The sequence below is a fragment of the Gymnoscopelus braueri genome (genome assembly GCF_963280865.1).
Source record: "Gymnoscopelus braueri genome assembly, chromosome: 15".
Lineage (NCBI taxonomy): Eukaryota > Metazoa > Chordata > Actinopteri > Myctophiformes > Myctophidae > Gymnoscopelus > Gymnoscopelus braueri.
In genome coordinates this window covers 20,347,339-20,369,391 of record NC_137620.1, presented here as the reverse complement: position 1 = coordinate 20,369,391, position 22,053 = coordinate 20,347,339, and the positions used below count along the sequence as shown (strand labels likewise).

At 42.2% G+C, this 22,053-nt stretch overlaps 1 protein-coding gene across 1 annotated transcript in view; it reads right to left on the bottom strand.

Annotated features, from left to right (window-relative positions):
- ndrg2 (NDRG family member 2) overlaps nt 1–20,083 on the bottom strand; it is a 44,892-nt gene extending 24,809 nt beyond the window's left edge. Inside the window, exon 1 of the mRNA XM_080450607.1 lies at nt 19,641–20,083. The gene's annotated coding sequence lies outside the window, so the exon portion shown is untranslated. The remainder of the gene's footprint in view (nt 1–19,640) is intronic.
- Between the last annotated feature and the right edge of the window lie 1,970 nt (nt 20,084–22,053).

The window sequence follows — 22,053 nt, the reverse complement described above, 5'->3', positions numbered from 1 at the left end:
ACACATTCCCAACGGTAACAAGGTGAAAAAAGAAAAAGAAACAAACTATGGAGCATTTAATAGTGGGATTGCCGAGGGGATGAACGATTAGAATGACGGTTGGTTTTACAAGCAAATCAAACATAACAACGCCCTGACGGCAACAGAAAAACTTCACCTGCTACAACATGTCCCGGTCAGGAGAAGCCAAAATGCTTGCAAAGTTCCAGGGGATTTGTGGGTTTCAGAAAGAACTCGGGTCTCTTTGTAACCTTAGAATAGGTTTTGAAAACGGCTGTTATCTTTTAGACTGTGAAACCAGCAGATAAAACAAAAGCCTCACAACAAAAGATTGATGAGAAAAAAAAAAGGAAAAAAAAAACTTTTGCGTGACACCATCGTAGGCGACTACCCAGTATAAAATAGGAAGTGGTTAAGTTGGTAATCAAAACTAGTATTCAACTATTTGTATGATGAGACAAGTAATAGTAAGGATAATGGAAAAAGGATAAATGTGGTCAGTCGGGTCACGACGTCAAGCATCAAAAGCTTTTACTGTCAGTTTTACTGTCTCAGTTCCCCCCTCCCCCATGGCGTTTGGAGCAGAGCCCCTAATTTGTATTTGAAAGTTCATAAGAAAAATAAAGTTGGCATAACTATGGTCGGTGTCATGTAACAGGATTCCTAATTTATCCTTAGATGCATGAGCTTGTTGCTCAAAGAACGTTCCTGATTTTCAAATTAAAAACATGTTGTAGCATGAAGTTCCATGCAGGCGCTAACCTAATCTCCTTTCAGTGCCGAGAATCTAAAAGATTGTGAGCAGAAAGCAGGGCTTTCTACATTATGTTTACAAAAGGTTGTGTTTTAAATGAAGCATAGATTTTTCTCAGAATATAGTTCAAACTTTAAAAAAAAAACATGTCAATCAGCTGTAGCATAGCTTGTGCCTTTCTTCTTAACATTTGAATATTTATATTTGATCGTTTTAAAATGTTCTATTATCAATTACATGTTAAAAGGTAATTTGTCTCCCATGAATGTAGCATTATATTTAATTTCATCAATGACCCCTACTTTTATATCTGAAGAATGTAAACAAATTGTCCTGGCCACACCTTTCTCACATATTACTTTTTCTTTGTTTGTATTACCTCAGCTCACCTTGCACCCCCCTTGCAGTACATTTGTGCCCCAGTAGGGGGCCTGCCCCACACTTTGGGAAACACTTGACTGGGCAGATGAGGTGAAGTAAAGTGCAGCTGCCTCAGCTGCTGTTGCTGTACCACGAGGAGCAGAGGTAGGAGAACCAATAACAACAAGACAGCACACCGAGTAGCCTACTCATAGGGCAGGATGAGCTCTGTGCAAAACACATAATTTCACCTTCACTGCCACAACTCCTTCCAAGGAGAAACATGCTCTCTTTCTTTCTTTCTTTCTTTCCTTTCTAAACATTATTTCATTTGGTCTTGCTCTCTCTCGCCATTTCCTGACCTTCACTGCAGTGTGTTGCAGTGAAGGTCAGGAAATGGCCTGGCAACAGACACATGCACAAATAGACACGCAAAGACACGCAAGCACACACACTCACACTCACACACACACACACACACACACACACACACACACACACACACACACACACACACACACACACACACACACACACACACACACACACACACACACGACACACACACAGTACAAGCAGAATGACAAATAATCCACCACAAACAGTAGGCAGAAGTAGAACAGAGAGCACCGAGGTCACCTAAATCTAGAAAGTAAGCTGAAGGTTGAAATGCTAAGCGGCGCGAACGCTGCTTTGCTTTGGGATGTTGGAATGTCAAATTGTTCAAGGGTTGGGCACATGAAGAGGGTGTAAGAATCCTTATGGGTCCAATTGTTACACTCCGAGTTAGATAAACACTCAAGATTTTACAGAGTGAGCAGGACACAGTGGAAGCAAGGCAGGCAAGTAGAGGTCATCCAATATCAGATTAACCAATATATCGCATTTTACCATATCGGGAGCGGTGGCTTAAGGATGCAAATAAGGTAGATTTTTCTCTTGCCAGTCATGGCAATCATGGCCGATCAGCTGAAATCCAGCCTGGACTGATTACCCACATGCACACACACAGGCAAACAAATACACATCCCCAAACAAACACGTGCACACACAAACACACACAACCCTTTTATATACACAGCAAAATCCTGTTAAAGGGGCTACACCATGAATTTAAAAAATAATAATAATATTTAATATCATATTGTTTATGTCCCTCAAACGTTTTTCAAAAGGTTTGAGCCTAAATCAAGCCTCAAATATACTCATTCCAACTAACTTCTCTCTTGCTTATAAAGCGCTTTCACCTGCAATACCACATTGTCCTGTTTGGCACGGGGCGCTATTGAGCCAGTTTGTATGCATGTTATCTCCTGGTTCTGTGTGGAAAAAGTAAAAAAAATAAAAAATAATAATAATTCTTTTTTTTTTCTTTCTTTTTTTTTAACTGAAAAACGGGAGGGATTGTACCCTGACGTGACGTCACGTCAGGGACCAAATCTGTTTGGCCTGTTTTGAGACCAATTTACCAACCCCAGATTTGCTGTGAAAGCCTGAGTGTTCAAACTGGGGTATTTTTGGGGATAGAAGAGAGGTAGGGGAGACCAAAAACACACAAAAAAGAAGAAAAAGTTAAAATTCATGGCGTAGTCCCTTTAAGTTACCCATTTGTGACTGAGAATACAAATGAAACATTTGTTCAATCCTAGAGTTAAATCAACACTGAGGATTTTGCTGTGTATGTATACACATACAGATAGATAGAGCCCAGGTGTCCAACTCAAAGTGCTGCCTGTCTCCTGCTGTTCTAATATCTCTGAGCGAAGCAGCTTTGAGCTCCACCGCTGTGCAGCTGGGCACCACGTCGTCAATTCTCCGAGTACAACACACAGCAACGCACGGATCCACCCGAGGCCTGCATGACAGCTGTTTACTGGACCTAGAGGAACAGCATTCACTTTGATTTTCCTGGAATTACATTTTGTGCAAATATTTATCATAGCACTGGTATATGAAGACTCCATTCAACACTGCACTGCAAGGAATACATAAATAAATACATCTGAAATGTTGTCCTGATGAAGGCCTAAACATAGAACAATCTAATGAAGTTTTTTGCAGTACAGTGGTGCGTTTGTAACTTATTTTCACAAAGGCCATTTTTACGGCAATCTACAAGTTCACTACACGTATCACGCTGTGACTAATCTCTCAAGAACAGATTCTGCACTGCGTTGGAATCTGTCGGTGAGGTTCGTCATAACATGTGCGCATGGGCGTGCCTTCAGATCAGGAAGCGGGCCGCGCTTTACCCAATCAAATGTAGTGGGCGGGATTCACGTGTCCGTCGATCTTTCCCCCCTCGAAACAAACCGAAACTAATTTAACAATAGCGTCCGCGGAGCAGACAAAACCACGGAAAGATATTCACATTTTAACTTACTCTTTCATCATAGAAACAAGTGGGCTTATAACCAAAACGATCCATGTTCTCTGGGAGAAGTGGTGTTAGTGTTCCATGTAGAAATATTGTTAGTGGGATTGAAAACATAGTCGCACCAACCGGAAGTGATGCGCTGAAGGCATACACAAAACACCGGTTTCCTTGCGCTCTGGCTCTACGTTTTCGTCCTCCCAGAGCCAACAGACATAGAACAAACAGCAGAGGGCGCTGTTTTTCATTTTCAGTTGGCGATGGGTTCCCAGATTGCGCTGTGACGGGTATAGTGAGTTTGTAGATCAGCTTTTTTTTCGTTGCGAGACACTATGCGCAACTCAATATAAATCAGGCTTGACTGTTTCTATCTCGAGCAGCCTGTGGCATGTAAAACATGCTAAACATATGGACCACGACAGCCGTTATCAGGCTATTATTGTACACAGTAAAATACCCAAGTGTTCATTTAACTCAGAGACCCTTTGGGACCATCAGAGTTAAAATGAATACTGAGAACTTTGCAGGGGAAGTTCCTTGGCACCTGTTCCCTGCTGCAGCCAGCTTGGAGCCTGAAGGTTTGTTGACAAAGTTTGTTTACTACTGCCTGGGCCTTTTAGAGGAACATAAGACGGAATGAAAGCAAGAGAAGAAGGACGAGGAACTGATGTCTGGAAGAATAGAACACATAACACCAGCAGCCATGGAGATGTAGAGAGGTGCCAAGGTTCTTGCTTGTTTTCTCACTGACTTTATCTCGCTCTCTCCTCCCTCCCTCTCCTTCTCTCCCTGTTTCTCGCTCTCTCTCTCTCTCTCTCTCTCTCTCTCTGAGGCGTAGATCACCATGACTCACTGAAAAAACACCCAGTTTGAAAAAAAAAAGAAGTCTGTATTCTCTCCCTTTGTGTCACCAGATCACGTTGAGAACCCCCTCCTCTATTCTACTCTCCAATCCTCAGTTAGTCCTCAGTCTCACTCACCATCCCGCCCGGGAACAATTTTCTCCTCGTTCTCAGAAAATTGCCTATTATCTCCCTCCATCGTGATGTCACCCTCTCCTCTCAAGACAGCTTCTTTCTCTGTATTTTCTCTCTGCAGAGGATTTTGTTCTCAAACGTGCCTCTATTTTCAAGTACCGAGTTCCTCTCGCTGCTGCTGCTCAGACGCCAGGCTCATGGAATTTCTCGCTCTGTGCATGTGTTCTCTGTGGAAAAACAGACCCGACCCTAGACAGTTTCGATAACCATTTTATATACTGCCTTCCATATACAGGACTGTAGCAGTCCAGCACCCCACCACACCGCACCTTATGGCCTCGCACGGCCCAGGCCATCACCCAAAATATCTCCTGTTTCCATAGCACAATAGTAACCCCTCTCAAATCCACAGCTATGCGTAGCGTACTACAGTCATTGACCCTCCATGTAAGTACATACCGTAGGTGGAGACTGTCCCTTCTTGCCTAACAATATAATGTAGACAAGTGGCCAATTATCCTGTGTACGCTAATGCAAATCACCTGCGCAGGCAGTACTCCAGCTATCGGTACGGTATGAACCAAATGGACCCTTATAGGTCTGTAAACCCAGAGTGTAAAAATGGAACCAAATGGATGTTGTTAATAACTGTTTATTAAGTCATTGACAGCAAAACCAGTGCAACATATATATAAATATATGTTGCATACATGTCCCGAAGTCCTGGGGAAGAGCAAATAAAGTCTTCACTTTAGTCTACCGAAACATCATGACCACGGCCAATCAGAAGCAAGCAGCGTTACACTTCACCGGTTTGGCCCTGTTTGGCCTGCCTTAGACCACCCGGGGAGTGGGGCCAAAATTGGCACCCTTTTAGGCCATTTTCAGCCCCACTGCACTGAGCCTTAGCATTAGCAGCCTCGGTGCCCAGACCGCTACGTCAGCCGTCCGGGCCACCCATCCATTTATCACAGTGAGTGTAGTCTGGGAGACTTCGCCTCAGAGCCTGGACAGCAGGGGCACGGCCACTGCGTTCTGATTCAAATCAATAGCCAATGAAGAAAAGGGGCGGGATCCACATGCAGTGGGTGTTGCATGTAATAAATACGGCGACGGGAAGCAATTTCTCCTTGAGAAACTGCGGCCGCCATTGTTGTGTACTGCCGTTTGCCTCTCGTCGGACTGTTTAGACGAGTTGCACAGCTCTCAGACCGGTAAGAGGCGTGTCCGCTCAGATTCTGAGCGTAAGTTACATCCCGCCCACAAATACCAGGGCTCTGGCCCAGAAGTTTGTATGCGAGAGCTGGCGAAAACTTCTGGGAACTCAGATTACAGTGAGTATAATCTTTTCTCAAACCCACTGTCCTGCGTCAGCATGTCCAGGTTTTGCCAAAGAAAGAGTCAGGTAAGCCTCTGATCCGTGGTTGTTTCCCTAACACTGGGTCGGGACCCATTTGTGGGTCGTGGACCCATTATTATGGGCCGCAAGTAAATATCCATTTTTTTATCCTTGTTTCCTGTTACAATCCTATAGTCTAGGGGAATAAAGGATTGTCACATACGGGTTGGAAAGTGGAGTCTGGTTGTTATTGACCATTTATTTTCTTGTTAGAATTGCATGATTTGACAATGAATGAATGATTCCTTAGCAGAGAAACATGATATATGGGGCAACTCAATAAATAATCAAAATCAATCTAATCTTAATTTTAGTTTTAGAAACTGTCTAACCTAACAAAGATACAGACTTAATTCTAAGTAGGCAACCCTAACCAATCATGGGAAGGGCTGATGATTGGCATCCAGCACTCAGCAGATAATCAGCACCTGGCATCAACCACACCCACTCACAGAACCACTCTCTGACACATACTCTACTGTCACACTCTGACACTCTTCCACAGACACACTAATCACACACGTAACATTTCCTACGAATCTTTTTTATCATTATTTCAAACGGGTTTTTTTTAAACAGAAAATATATAAATAAGAAATAATAGAATCCATAAAGAAATAGCTTAAATGGTGAAAATAGCCAATCTACAAGCTCACAACGCATTGAGCTTGTAGATCGGCTATTTTCACTATTAAATCCCTAACAACTTCGTTGTGCCCCAGATATAAGATATCTATTTAATAGTCTGGCTACAGTGAGATCAACAACATATACGATACTGCTCTGTGTGTGCAAATAAATAGGGGATCCATTCCATATAATTAATAGAATATGTACAAATACTATGTACTGTACAGCATGTTTCCAACACGTGAGTGTCATATGTTAGTCCGACTGTGTGAGTGTATGAGAGTGCAGCATAAAAGTGCATTGATAATTTCTTTAACACAGTATTATATAGAGATGTACAGAGACATTACTCTATCGCTTCGATTCAGTTCAGAGTGTAGTATAGGCATAGAGGCCATGCAAGTGTACACACACACACACACACACACACACACACACACACACACACACACACACACACACACACACACACACACACACACACACACACACACACACACACACACACACACACACACACACACACACACACACACACACACACACACACACACACACACACACGCACGCCTCCTGACCATTAGCTTTTCTACACAATGCATGATAAAAATGTATACTTCAATAATGCACAATATTAAGCTAAAACATTTGCATGGTATGTTTTGGTATGAATTGTTAATACAGTTACCTGTGAGCTGCCCAATCTCAGTAGTCTGCTACTGTTGGCCACTGAGCAGATAGTTATAAACAGTGGGGAACCATTAAAATGTAATACCATTAAATCAGGGTCTTCAGTGTTTATGCGTGTCATCCCATTCCCACTGAGGGGGCACAGTCCCCCACACATTTATTTTTAGCGTTTTTCATTTGCATAATTTTAGTCATGGTGATTCGAATTAGCCTAAGTGACAGATTGCGTTTTAGCTCATGACACGAATACTAAAGCTATCTCCGAGCTGACAGGTCTCTGATAAAAATATGTTTATTAGACTAGCGACAGCATGACTCCCATGCGGGAACTCGGACTCTATGACATCAGTCATTTATGACGTATATGATTGCATGTATTTGGGCATGATTTCAGCCCCATCCGAACACTGTTGACTTCCATGATAAAATTAAAGTTACATATTTCTAAACAAGAACCAGGGGACCTGGTACTACCAGACCCCTAGTGGTTGAAATCTGAATGGCCGGGCTTCGCATGACGTGTGTCCCTTCTATGTCCCTTCTATGACGAAAGGGGGACAGACTTTTTTGGCTGGGGCCGGGGGACAAAGTGACATATCATGTATGGAGAAAACAGATACAAAGCCTCATGTAAGCCCGACCCCTTGGGTCTGGCAAAAATATCAAACATATGTGTAAAGCGATGGTATAAACAATGGCCTAACAATGCAGAATAAATATGGCGCTGAATGGTCCAGCGGTTGTCGAGATTAGCCCTATAGAGAGACAAACCAAATTGCAGACGTTGTGCCCTTTACAGAGCCACGCCATAATAATTTGGAATTACATCCCTACCTGTCTGATTGATGTTAAAAGCTACAGAGTTAAGATATTAATGTGGCGGCACAATCAAGTGTACTTAAGAACACTAAGACTCTCAGGGTAGTTAATACCCTCACAAAAACATGTAGTAATCCTGGTCGCTATACCGCCTCCCCCATGACAGCCGGGGCGCCTGATGGAGGGGAAGGGAACTGGTTCGAATAACGTGTTCCTTCCACGCGCTACGTCCAACCGGGGAAACTCCCCCCTGTCAGGTGACAAGAAGGTCAGTTGGCTCTCATGCATTGAAGGAGGCATGCGCTCGGCCCTGGCCTCCCTAGGCTGGTGAGGGGAGTGTAGCGCCCAAGATCACTTAGAAAATTGGCACCGGGTGAAAAATAAGGGTTACAAAAATCGCGGGATAAAAAAACACTAAGAGATTCGTACAGTAATTCAAGTAAACTAGTTTTACCTTCAAGGACTCAGTTATTTGTACATGGTCAAAATGAAGTCCCAATTAAGATGGCTGCCCGCTTATTACACAAATGAATGGTATTCAAAATGAGATACAGGTATGCACACGCAGAACAAATTGATGATTTGACTCACGAGGTTCAAACGGACATTAACAATAACGCATAGTTACATTAGCATCATGTCAGAGAGAGCAAATTAAAGTTATGGGAAATGGTGTGAATGATTCTGTGAGTGAGCCATCATCATCCTCAGATCACTGTATACTCTAAATAATTACAGGTGCAAACAAATCAGTCAGCTCCATATATGGGCACAAAAGGGGACATGCCCATATATGGGCATATACTGATCAGGATCACCATATATAGGCATAAAAGGGACAAGGACTGACAGGTACAGAGATCACCACATATGGGTATATCAGTCAGATTGGCGGTGCAACGTAGGTGTGAGGGCCCTAAATTGCAGATCTATCACAACGAATGACGATGTGTTGTGAGCTTATAGTTTGGCTATTTTCACTATTTTTCATACAAGAAATTATCTGGAGCTTAAGTGGTTTCTATTTAAATAATCTGTGTGTGCATGGCGAAACCGGTTGCCAAAAACTCATTGGGATGAAACGCACAACCCACACCAACAAACATATTTTCCTCCCTCATGGACAAACATTCTGGATTACATAACAGTGTGTTGTGGAACAAAGTACCACTGACACTATTCCAGAACATTCCTCCCTAGCTCCTTAAACACTTAACACCCCTCGCATTAAACTCACAACTCTTAAAAGACACTCATTTGTGATGAGCTGCACACATTCTCGTGACACTTGACCACATTTAAAGCCCAAACTAGGAGGGCATCCCACACATTTAAAGCCCAAATTAGGAGGGCGTCAAAGGCATCAAAACGCGAATTGTCTCAGAGCAAGAAAGGTTCCAGCTGCAACAGAGATTTTTGCCCCAGGTTATAGGAAACCCATTTGGGTGCCCAAATACACGCTTAGGAATATGAATGGAGTTTGGGCAACGCATTGTCTATAAATAGGGTGCTGTGTGGACGCGTGGGAACAGACAGGGCATTGTGTTGCCTGCCCTATCTGCGGCTGGCCCCAAGCCATCGGGCAGACGAGTGAGAAAACCCAGCACACACACACTGTGGCACAGACGCTAACCTATAAGGACTCTTACACAGTAGAGAAACCTCGGCTCACACAGTAGCCAAGGGGCAGCCCTGCATTGGGAAGTCTCAGTAGGCCTGCATATAGTATGACATTGAAGATGTTTTGCTGTTGTTATTCAGAACTGTGACTCTCCATTTTAAATTCAATGTCCCCCTGTTTGATACTATTTTTATATCTTGGACCTCACCAGTGGCTGTGGTTCTCAATCTTTTTCATGTCAAGGACGCCCAAATTGATACGTAAATTTGGCCCGCGGAACCACATTTGAAAAGGTTTTGTGCCAGGGACCCACAACAGAGAAGATTTGTGTTAAAAAAGAATCTAAATCATTCAAAAAGAAATTCAAAAATAGCAGATGTACAAGCTTGCAGTGCCGCACAAAGTGACGTGCTGTGAGCTTGTAGATCTGCTATTTTTGAATAGCCAACGTACAAATGGATAAAGTGGTTAAGATGATTGTGATGCTATGTTAACTACTTTTGCTGGGGACCCCCTGGAACCCCCCCAGGACCCCACTTTGAGAACCAATGATCTACACACGTGTGTTGTGTTGTTTTAGTTTATTTCTACATTCTCAAAGTTACAGACCTTTAACGGTTCATTTGGTTCCTAACTATCAATCTAGCTGGGGGGACCCTGGAACCTTCTCAAGGACCCCTGTGGGTCCCCGGACCCCATGTTGAGAACCACTGCTTTAGAACTAACACACATACAGAGGACACCCACACACACACACACACACACAATCCCCCATCACAGTGAAATAACACGGATTACAAGTCAATATTTTCGAGCTGCGTTCGCTTCCAGCGTTTGCGCGTCTTACTTGTGTATGTCACTCTGTCCGCTCATCTGTCCACAAGGGGGTGCTGAAGCAACTCTGCACACCTCTGTGTCTTGTTTTCAATCTGTGCTTTTACACAATTGTGTCTCGATATGCACTAAAGTCAAATTGCAAAGTCCTGATATTCACAACCTAAGTCTGAGTGTACAAGAGCTTGACAGCTCTGATAAAAAACGATTCCTCAGAAAACAGCCAGACCATGGAAAAGAGTCACCAAGCAAATCTTAACTTTTTTTTGCAGCTGACCACTGTCTATGGTGCTATATCATGTACAAAGTGGCACAAATCAAAGTTTGCATTAGTTTAACCCTGAGTATAAAACTGTACCTACTGTGTAAGGGTCCGTTTTACATAGTTAAAATTAACACAGAGGAAAGGGTCCTCCGTTATTTGAACATTGAGAGGTCGATATGTACACATTTGGCTACACTTTGTAGACTAACAGTAGTATGCCACACCAGAATTTCATTGTACATACTATATGAGCATGTGACAAATAACACCGCTTGAATATTGAATAATTGAGATTTTGCTGTGATATGTTATTTTCACTTATTTTAACTTACTTGTAAGTTAAAGCAGCACTATGTAACTTTCCTGTTGAACAGGGTTTCCTGCACAAGTGCTGAATTTACTTTGTAGTTCTGCTTATTCAGTAATGTTAGCAAAAAATCAGGATGTTAGATTTGACAACTTAGAACATACTGAACTGTCTACACACTCTACGAACACATTGCAGTAAACAAAGACAAACTATAATAAAAGGGGTCATGTGAGCGACGAGCGTCACAATCCAGAAAGAACCACACCTCTAGTGCTAGCTGCTTTATTATCTGACCAATGTTTGTTTGTGTCAACCTTCGTCTGGGACATTTCAAGGCCACGGCCCAAATGTTGGTCAAATAATTAAGTTCACTTGCCTCTGTGTGCGGTTTCCGATTTTTTCTTCGTTTTTTAAAAAAAATCCGTTTGTTCTGATGCCAGCACTACATGCGACAACTTACAATAAAAAATTATACGACTTAAGTAGGCCTATCATAAAAGCTCTGATTCCCTCTTTGCTAACTCTGTAATATGTGCAAGTTGGCCATATTTATATCACATGATCAAACCAGTTCCCCTCTGATTCTCAAACTGAGAAAATTATGATTGTACTCTATTAGTCAATCTGTTGTATTAGTCTGTTAAATAAGCTAGTATAGGTCAGTTTTATTTTATATTGTTTGACAATCTCAGCAGTGTGTTTAATGATTTTTTACAGGTATTTCCAGGCACATTTTGTTGCTGTGTCCAAAATGATTCACACACCATGTTTTTCTCTTTTGGTCCTTCCAAAGACTTGGACACACCACTGTGCTAATTCCGCTAAATGAAGTGGAAACCTTCAATCTGCACAGTAAACAAACACTAAAGAGGCAATTACACCCACAGACCAAAGCATCATTGGGTTAACACACCATCAACACCATAACACCATCAACACCCTGGCACAGTCCTGGAGGACATATTAAATTACTTGGCATTTAGAAATGTCAAACACTGACTAGCTGGTCAGAATGCCTGCATTCACTACAAAGAAGAATATTCCGGCACAGTCAAACACCAAAACAGCATCCAAGAAGTGCAAATAACCAATTTCACACATTCTTCTAAATAACTTATTTTTTTGCTATTTTTCAGCTTTTTTGTATCTCTATGCTTCCCTGTATCTGTGTTTCATACTGTGGTGCTGTTATGACAGTGGCTTTCCCTCAGGATCAATAAAGGTGATTATCTATCTACATTATCTATCAGTATAAAGATCTGTCTGCCTATCTATCTACATACATTGGACTCGAGAATGCATTCTACATCTGGTCACAGTTGAGTCAACATCTGGGTCATCCAAAACAACAACAGGTCTGCTGAAGATGATGTCTGACACAGTATGCATTATACACCTCCATCTACTGTAGGATTCCATACCTCTAGCTCTCTTTTTTTTTAACACCAGCACTTATACGCAAGTCTTTGGTGAGGTGAAATGCCTCGAGAATACTGCATATTGAGTTATTGCAGTAAGATAAAACAAAGATATATCAGTGGAGGAATTCAGACATTTAGAGGGACTAAAATACGGATAGGGCAACAATAAGCAAGTGCATGGCTATAATATGTATCTGCATTTTTGCTAAATGGTTTCGGAACAACTCATTAGGGGACATGAACAAGTTACAACATCCTCTATCGCCTATAGGTGAAATAAAACCATCAGTGCACCTGTTACTTCAACTACCATTCCACACGACTGTACAGCAATCACCCGCCACCTAGCAAAGGCATATCGACATATAGTCAACACTCTGATGGGTTGGCAAACACTGCGGGAGTGAATGCTAATATTGGCAGAGCCAATACGGAAGGTGAGAGCATGACTGCGCTTGAATGCGCTTTCCTGGCAGACTCCGAGCATTTAAGCATCTGTGGAAGTGCATGAAGCACATTTCCATGCTTCAGCGAATAGGACAACATGCAATATGCAGGAGATGTGCAGTAAGGCCTTTTAGTCAAGGTGTTATGAAACATCACTCTGATGATGAACACCAGATAACATTTGAAAAACCTGTGGGTATCATGGAAAACCTGGAGTGCTGCTTAGATTAGTTTCCATAACAGTGGGTCGGGAGCGATATGAGGGTCGCGGACCCATTTTTATGGGTTGTGAGTAAATACCCCATTATTTTTTGTTCCCTACATTTTGTTTTGAATTATTATGATTTCAAACAATTTTCAAAAAAATCCCCACAACTTTTTTTGGGGTCTCCAGCTTAAACATTTGGGAACCACTGGCTTAGCTAAAGATATATTTGCGTTTGCATAGTCTGTGTCAATGTAGGACCGAGTGTTTTTCTACTTTTGTAACATTTTCCCACTCATATTTGCTACTATATACTCACCAAAACACTTGAATATGCACAGACTGTATCAGGCCATTCAATAAAAAAAGAAAGAACTAGACTGCCTGTGCGCCAAGTCAATGAACGGTCATAGTAAAGTCACAGCATCTGATAAGCAAACGTGTTCCACAGCCCTACAGATGTTTGAGTTGGCTCTGCCTGTGTAGATGAAGTTCAGCCCCCGCAGAGAAAGGTCACAGTTGCTCAGATGATGTATACAGTTTTCCCACCAACAATGACATTCAGAACAGCGTAGCAAATGAACACAGACAATATTATCAGTGACTGTGCAACAACTCAGTAATGGGGTCAGCCCAGTCAATAGTCACCACAGCAACAAAAGATGGGCAGCACAAAGACAATTAGACATGTGACCTCGCGGGAATCACATTCGGGTCCAAAACAAACATGCCAATCATCTAAGCCATAAGTACCAACCCCAGCGTACCTCCTGCCGGCGTTGCAGGTTGCATTTCCTGTGTAACTCATTTGCTACAGCACATAGTGCCAGTACTGCTGTGCTAGGGTTAATATCATTCACAATTACAACATCAACATAGGGCTGTGCAATATGTAGATTTGTTTTAATATATAGTTTAAATTTCAGGTTTGTCATATCACAGGTTTACAGGCGTAGAGGAATGGGTGAAATTCTGTTCCATATTTATATCATCCATTAGTGTGACTATATTGTGTGTTTTTCTTTTTTAGATTGTGATAGATAATTCAATTGTCTTAATGAATGATAAAAAAAACAAGCAGTAAATATGTCTACTCAAAGAATGATCTTTGAAACAACAGACTTTATGTAAGAATTTATGCAAAAGGTTCAAAATTACAGTTAACCGTTTGATACACTTCCCTTTAGCATGAGGTCCAAAATATGCTGACCATAAACCAGATAATTAATTTTGATCTCATGAGCAGATAGTGTATATATATTGATTGATTGATTAAAAATGCTCCATGTTTATCATGATACCGAATATTTTCCATATCGCCCAGCATGTTGCTGACAACACTAAAATTGTATACACCCACTGCACCTTAATGCTCCTTGGATAAAAATGTCTAGTGACAAACACAATAGTCATGTTATGTTACATCCTCATAAATCACAAGATATACATTGCGTTTTCACCTGATATTTAGTTTGATACTCCTGATACGTCTAGTCCACTGTTTCCCAAACACAGGGTCAGGACCCATTCTTGGGTCACGGACCCATTTTGATGGGTCACTCACGAGTAAACATCATTTTATTTTTCATTTCCTACAACAGTTTTGTTATTATTATTATATCAAAAGATGAAAAAAGATATGCCCTCAAAATATATTTTTTTCAAAACAAATTCAAACATTTTTCAAAATAAAATTTAAGAAATTCCACAAATTAGAAACAAAATAACTTTTAAGAAGTAGTACAAATAGCAGATCTACAAGCTCGTAAGATCAAGTTCGTAGATCTGCTATTTTCACTAGTTTGGGTCCCGGGGAGACATAAAATGTTTCTTTTGGGTCTCGAGCTAAAATGTTTGGGAACCTCTGGTCTAGTCATACTCTTTGCTTTATATAAACTCTTGGCTTAAACATACTCTTTGTCAGTGCTTTGCTGCTGCACCGTGGACATTTTGCTCAAAAGCTCAAACAGAAGCAGAGGCTGCAACGGAAACGCTCCCAGCCACCATAGTTTAATGATGTCAACATTTTGATCCCCAGGGAGGCTACTAGTACTACAGGCTATATAGTGTGACCCAACACAAACACTCAGTGAGCTAGCAGCAGCATCAGGCCAGAGGGAAGCCATCCTCATCGTCCTACTGTTTATTTATGGACTGGGAGAGATGCATGTGATGTGAATCCAAAAAAACATCCATAATTCAATGGGTCTTACGCTTCAGAATCCTGGCTTAATCCAAATTACATTGTCAACACAGGAGGGGGGTGAAAGCAAAACCAGGATCAGCCACGGAACAAAAATAGTCCTGACAGGTGGTGGTGGTGGTGGTGGGGGATACACAGTCTAAGTCATCGAAATAATATCCATCACAGTGACAAATTAATCTTGTGAGTCTGAGCTTGTTGTGTTGTTGTTTAAGTGATTTAACAGATCTGCCGTTTGAGTAAGGATTTTGAACTTCACTGAACATCACAGTATCTCAACCCATTAAGACCTACAAATCTCTTCTAAAAACAGTTTTCTGAAAAACCTATGCTGCTATATATCAGTGGTGCTCAAAACCTTTTCATGTCAATGACCCCCAAAATGATATCTATTTGGCCTCAAAATATTTCAAGGGACCCCCAGAAGCAAAGATTTGAGTTAAAAATATTCGCTTTAAAAATATATATAGTATATTAAAAGATTTCCACAAATGTTCACGATTTTTCAAAAATAGCAGATCTACAAGCTCATAGCACGGCACGAAGTGATGCGCTGTGAGCTTGGATATCTGCTATGTTTGAATAGCCAAGGCTAAAATCTAAAATGAAGCAGATATGCTTTTGAAGCACATCATTCCACTCGCTTTCAAGATGATATCACTACAGCTGAATGGTACTGGAAACAAATGAGTTTGCTCACTCCCACTGTCTGACACAGTTGAAGCAGAGAAATCTACATTCTTGTGGATTGTTGGGGAGGATATTTTATTGCTGGTCTGGGACCATTATCACAGCCGCACTATACAGTCGAGTTGACCCAATGCTAATCACGGCTGGTTGTGCAACACAACATCTGTGAAACCTAATTAAGAGAACATTATTGCGTGGGGGAAATAGTTGCTGTTATGACCGCTATACAAAAACATGATTTAATTCAAAATCAAGGAAGAGGCAAGTAAGACACGAACCCTCTGAAGCATTAAGCTTAAGCTGTGTCAGTGTGGCCTGCGTCATTTTAATGAGAGCCTCACACAATCACATGGAATGACCCTGACAATAGCTCGGCCTTCATAAGAGCATATCGTACATTACAGAAGTACGAGTGTAAAGTATATGGCAATACCTTAAAACGTTCAGTCCAATTCAGCGCAGGGATATGACAGGAGGTCAAATTCAGTTTACACACAATTTTAATCATCACATATACAGTAGCATTTACGGTACTCATATTACGCCATTTTAAGTCTCTGTTAAATAAATTCACAATATAAATCACAGTACTGTATATAGGCACTATACCACTGACTGGTGTGCCTTGAAGTGTAAAAGTACACACATAAAAGCCCTTTTCTTCACTGGCTTTTATTTTATGTGTGTAACCTACCAACTGGGCAAATGTCAGCCTCACATTATGGACACGACACACAACTACTATAGGAACACCCATTGGCATTTCCAATATATAGGCTACTATACACGAGTACTTGATACTGCTATGTGTGTATGTGCCTGTCCATTATCTCAACTTACATTTGAGAGCAAATGTATAGGAGTGTGTGTGTGTGTGTGTGTGTGTGTGTGTGTGTGTGTGTGTGTGTGTGTGTGTGTGTGTGTGTGTGTGTGTGTGTGTGTGTGTGTGTGTGTGTGTGTGTGTGTGTGTGTGTTATCAGTAGCCTAGGGTTTGTCCACTTCTCTCAGAGAGAGAGGGAGGGAGGGAGGGAGGGAGGGATGGAGGGAGTGAGAGTGAGAGTGAGAGTGAGAGTGAGAGTGAGTGTGTGTGTGTGTGTGTGTGTGTGTGTGTGTGTGAGAGAGAGAGAGAGAGAGAGCGAGAGAGAGACACAGACAGACAGACAGACAGACAGACAGACAGACAGACAGACAGACAGACAGACAGACAGACAGACAGACAGACAGACACAGAGAGACAAAGGGACAGAGAAAGAGAGAGAGAGAGAGAGACACAGATACACGAGAGAAAGACAGACAGACAGACAGACAGACAGACAGACAGACAGACAGACAGACAGACAGACAGACAGACAGACAGACAGACAGACAGACAGACAGACAGACACAGAGAGTCAAAGAGAGAGACAAAGGGACCTAGAAAGAGAGAGAGAGAGAGAGAGAGAGAGAGAGAGAGAGAGAGAGAGAGAGATGAGAGAAAGAAGACAGACAGACAGACAGACAGACAGACAGACAGACAGACAGACAGACAGACAGACAGACAGACAGACAGACAGACAGACAGACAGACAGACAGACAGACAGACAAAGAAACACACAGACAGACAGACAGACAGACAGACAGACAGACAGACAGACAGACAGACAGACAGACAGACAGACAGACAGACAGACAGAGAGAGAGAGAGAGAGAGAACACAGGGGGGGTAGTACCCCATGCCATGTCCATTCTCTGGCACTATGCAATCAAACCAAACATCAGGCCGATTAAACACGTCTTTGTGAAGCATGTAAAATTATCCTGGACCTCCACCAGTCACCAGACCAGAGCCCATACACAAGACCCCATGGGAGTCATCATCATCACAACAGACAGACAGGACAGACAGACACGCCCCCGTTTGACATTGACACACAGTACCGCTGGCGGCGCGCGGCGCAAAACGAGTCTGTCTGTCGCGCCAACAACAGCTTTGGTGATTCGAACCTCCAACCAGCACTCCCCCACCCAGCACCCACCCTTCTCTATAAACCCCCCGACACACCAAAACACAGACAAAGAAGCAACGTCTCTACTGCTCTAGCTCTACTCTTTTCTTATTGCAAGATGTCTTTGACCATCAGAATTGTCGTCCCAGACTAGTAGCCGAGCCTACAAACCACGCTGATATCTTTGTTTTGGGAACACACCGTAATAAAAGATAGCGGTATATTATGGGGTGAACTACATCTTGGCATATAATAATGACGGAGGAAGGAAGGGGTCGGTTTTCAGGTTCATGGATGTATGATGATTTCCAAGTTCATGTCGTCCGAAATGTCAACATTCGCCTCCGTTCCCCTTTGTATTGAAGCGCTGAGAGGAGCTGTCGGCAAACGGAACGCTCGCCCCAAAACACACTCGCCGCCATTCTTTTTGGCGGAACGCTCGGCCCCAGCGGTTCTTTTATTCTTCTATCCGTTTTACTGAGGTTAAGATTAAGAATAAGGTTCGTTTTAGGTAGAATTTTAATGAGGTTACGTTTGGTAATAATAAGGCTAGGTTAAGGCTTTTTTTTTTTTTTTACTGAGGTTAAGATTAAGAATAAGGTTAGTTGTAGGCATAATTTTAATGAGGTTACAAGTATTAAGGCTATGTTTTTAGGCATAATTTTACTGATGTTACGTTTAGTAATAAGGCTAGGTTTAGACATAGTTTTTACTGAGGTTAAGATTAAGAATAAGGTTAGTTTTAGGCATAATTTTAATGAGGTTACGTTTAGTAATAAGGCTATAGGTTTAGGCATAGTTTTACTGAGGTTACGTTAATACGTTTAGTAATAAGGCTAGGTTTTAGACATAGTTTTACTGAGGTTATACGTTTAGGACCCATTAAGACCTGGAACGCATCTGTGTCACTTTAGATTTATTTGGCTATTTTTGAAAAATCGTGAACAAATTTTTTTTTATATATTTTTTCAAAAAACTGCCAGGATTTAGTTTTTTTTTAAAGAATCGCCTCAGGTCTTAATGGGATAAATATCTGGTGGCGACCGTTCCGAGCTCACCAGACTAGACCCGGGACGAGTGTGTTTTGGGGCGAGCGTTCTTACATTCGAGCTGTCACGTCTGGTCGGGGTGGGAGGCGACGGACAACTCGGAACAAAGACGGCTGGCGATGCCACATGTGCGCGTCAATAATCTCTCTCTCACACACACACACACACACACAACAAACAAACAAACAAACAAACACACCGTATCCTGTATAAACACGCACACGACCTTTATTTAAGCCGTTTCATTTTATAAACTATTTTCCCCCCCGAAATGCGAAATGCAGCGGTTTGTTTTTAATCAAAAGGTAAACAATGAGTGGACCTATAATCTTTTGCACATCAGAGGTGAGAGTTCATCCTGCATCCGTACATATAGGCCTACTGTCAAAACCACCCATTTATAGGGAAATCAAAACGTTTTCCGTTATTCTTATTTCGTTGTTGCATCTTTTGCATGGCTGCATGGATGAACAATGCAAAACAATGCATTGGCTACTCCCTGACTTTAACCAATCCATGTTTTATATGCATAAAATAGGCTGTACTTTAACGAGCGCACCGCCCTAAACATGCAAACAATAAAGAACAATATCATTCCAAACTCACCCTTCAGTCAACAGCTGAACAATCTGGTTCCTTCAGAGGAAATTCAGGAAAAAATGGGAACTTCTGTAAATGTTGAGACCTCTTTTCTTCTTGTCTTGATTTTCTTTTCCACCAACCTGATCCTCTCCAATATAATATCCCTCTTTCCCACGTTCGATCCTCTCAATTTACACTTGTTTTTTCTCCTTTCTCCAGCAGGAGGAAATTTCTTTAAAAAATATGGAGCGTTCAATCAAACGGGGGAGAATCAAGATGGACCAACTTAGTTTCTGGGCGGGGGGGTGATAAAAGTTGGCCACCAGGGAAATTGCCGATATTTGTTAAGAATTAAATTCCAGAACCCTACGTACGCGCACTAGTCTCTCAACTACTTTGGTTAGAATCGGAGTGTGTTGTTGGTCGAAACGTCTGGCTTTATTCTGAGCGCGCCCCTCCTCTCCGTGCGTTGGTACAGTCCACTGTTGTGGAGCAGCTTCACGCACGCATTCCAAGGTTCTGGTTACACTAGTGCTACGAGGTGGATACGTGCTTGTTGGTGCGATGCCAACACACACAACAGTGTGTGTGTGTGTGTGTGTGTGTGTGTGTGTGTGTGTGTGTGTGTGTGTGTGTGCGTGTGTGTGAGAGAGAGAGAGAGAGAGAGAGAGAGAGAGAGAGAGAGAGAGAGAGAGAGAGAGAGAGAGAGAGAGAGAGAGAGAGAGAGACACACACACACACACACACACACACACACACACAAATATACACAGCTTGATTTCTGGAAGACAAAAGGAACGTATGGGAAGGTTCACAAGGGATACCTGGTTCTTCGCCTACATTCTGCTCAAAAGATATAAAAAGGAAGGAGGAGTAATCACAGTTAACAAAGACACATCTGTGACAACTCTGCCAGAGGGAGCATAATAGTCTAGTACTATAGATTGTAATAGTCTAGTACTATAGATTGTGCTTTTTTCTGTCAAGCACTGGCACACCACAGTTAAAGTTACAGATGAGCATGAACATTGGCATGTTTTGCTAGAATAAAGAGTTATTTCAAAAAGAGGTGCAACATCAGAACATCAGCCGTAGCTGAGAGGCTCCGGGGATTGGAAGGTTGCTGTTTCACCCAAGTATCCCTGAGCAAGACATCCCCTTACAGCTCCCCTGTGCACTCATCGTTTTAGACACCTGAGCAGCCATCTGTTGGGTGGAGCAGTAAAACTAATTTGGTCCCCTGGAGACCAGAAAATACTCCCTTTTTTCTTTCCATGGAGAACACTAGCGCACTCACAACGCATAGCAGGGCAGAGTCGTCGTTGCAAGCCAGAATGTCACTCATCAGCTCTGCTCTGCGGTTATGCAAGGCAGGTCACATTTTCCCATAGTAGTGACACTCCACTTGCTCCTCAAGAAGACCCCAAAAAACACCGCATTTTCATTTCCCCAGACAGCCGGTTGACTGACAACATTATGAACACATGCATGTTAATTTGCTGTTTGGAAACACAGTCTTGGCACCTCTAGATCAACGATCGATCTTACATAATGGACCTCCAGCTCAGTGCAATGGTGGTGCTGTGGTGAGCCAGCTATTTGTTCCACCCGAGCTGCACTCTGAAGCGTATTGGAAAGCAGTGAATGTGGCTCTGTGAATTGTGCCATTCATTCCAAAATCACACTACAGCTGAACCAGGCTTGTACTTCACCCGCTTGACTCGATCAAACAAAAAAGGCATTGGCTTTCCCCAACTGGGCATGCACTCACCTCTACAGCAGAACCCGGTGGGCTCTCAGAGCCTTCTGCCCCTATGCTTCAGAAGAAACACAGCGGGGGGGTTGGTGGTTTAAAAAGCATCTTTATTCATTCAGCTGTGAGAGGCTAATTAATGAGAGATGGGTTTCATAAACATTAGTTGTAATGTTCTGATGAAACCTGGGACTGTGAGAAGTGCAACATGGGAGGTAGACACTACAAAAACGGCACCTACACCTCTCTAGAATTTTACTGTTTCACCATGTTGTCTTGTTGCACCAGTTGTTTTTGTCTGCTTTTGTTTATGTATTGTATCTGTACGGCAACAAGTGGAGTGTTTTCTTTTCTTCTTCTAATCTTCTATATATAGTAGCTTCACTCAGTTCAATTCAAAGGTGCTTTTTCTTGCCATGAAATGTCATGACAGTACAATACTACGTATATTGTCAAGGCAAAGTCAACAACACTCACTAGCTGTGTAACATCGGTTAGGTTAGTGTTAGTGCCTTTATAAAATAGACACGCATAGCAGCTAAGCAAACTGCTAGGCATTAAAAATCTTTACACTCAAAGTTATGTGCAGTTAAGTTGTATAGATATTACAGGAGGGTTACTGGTGGTGTGGGAAAAACATGGTGCATCCTGTTTGTGTGTGTGTGTGTGTGTGTGTGTGTGTGT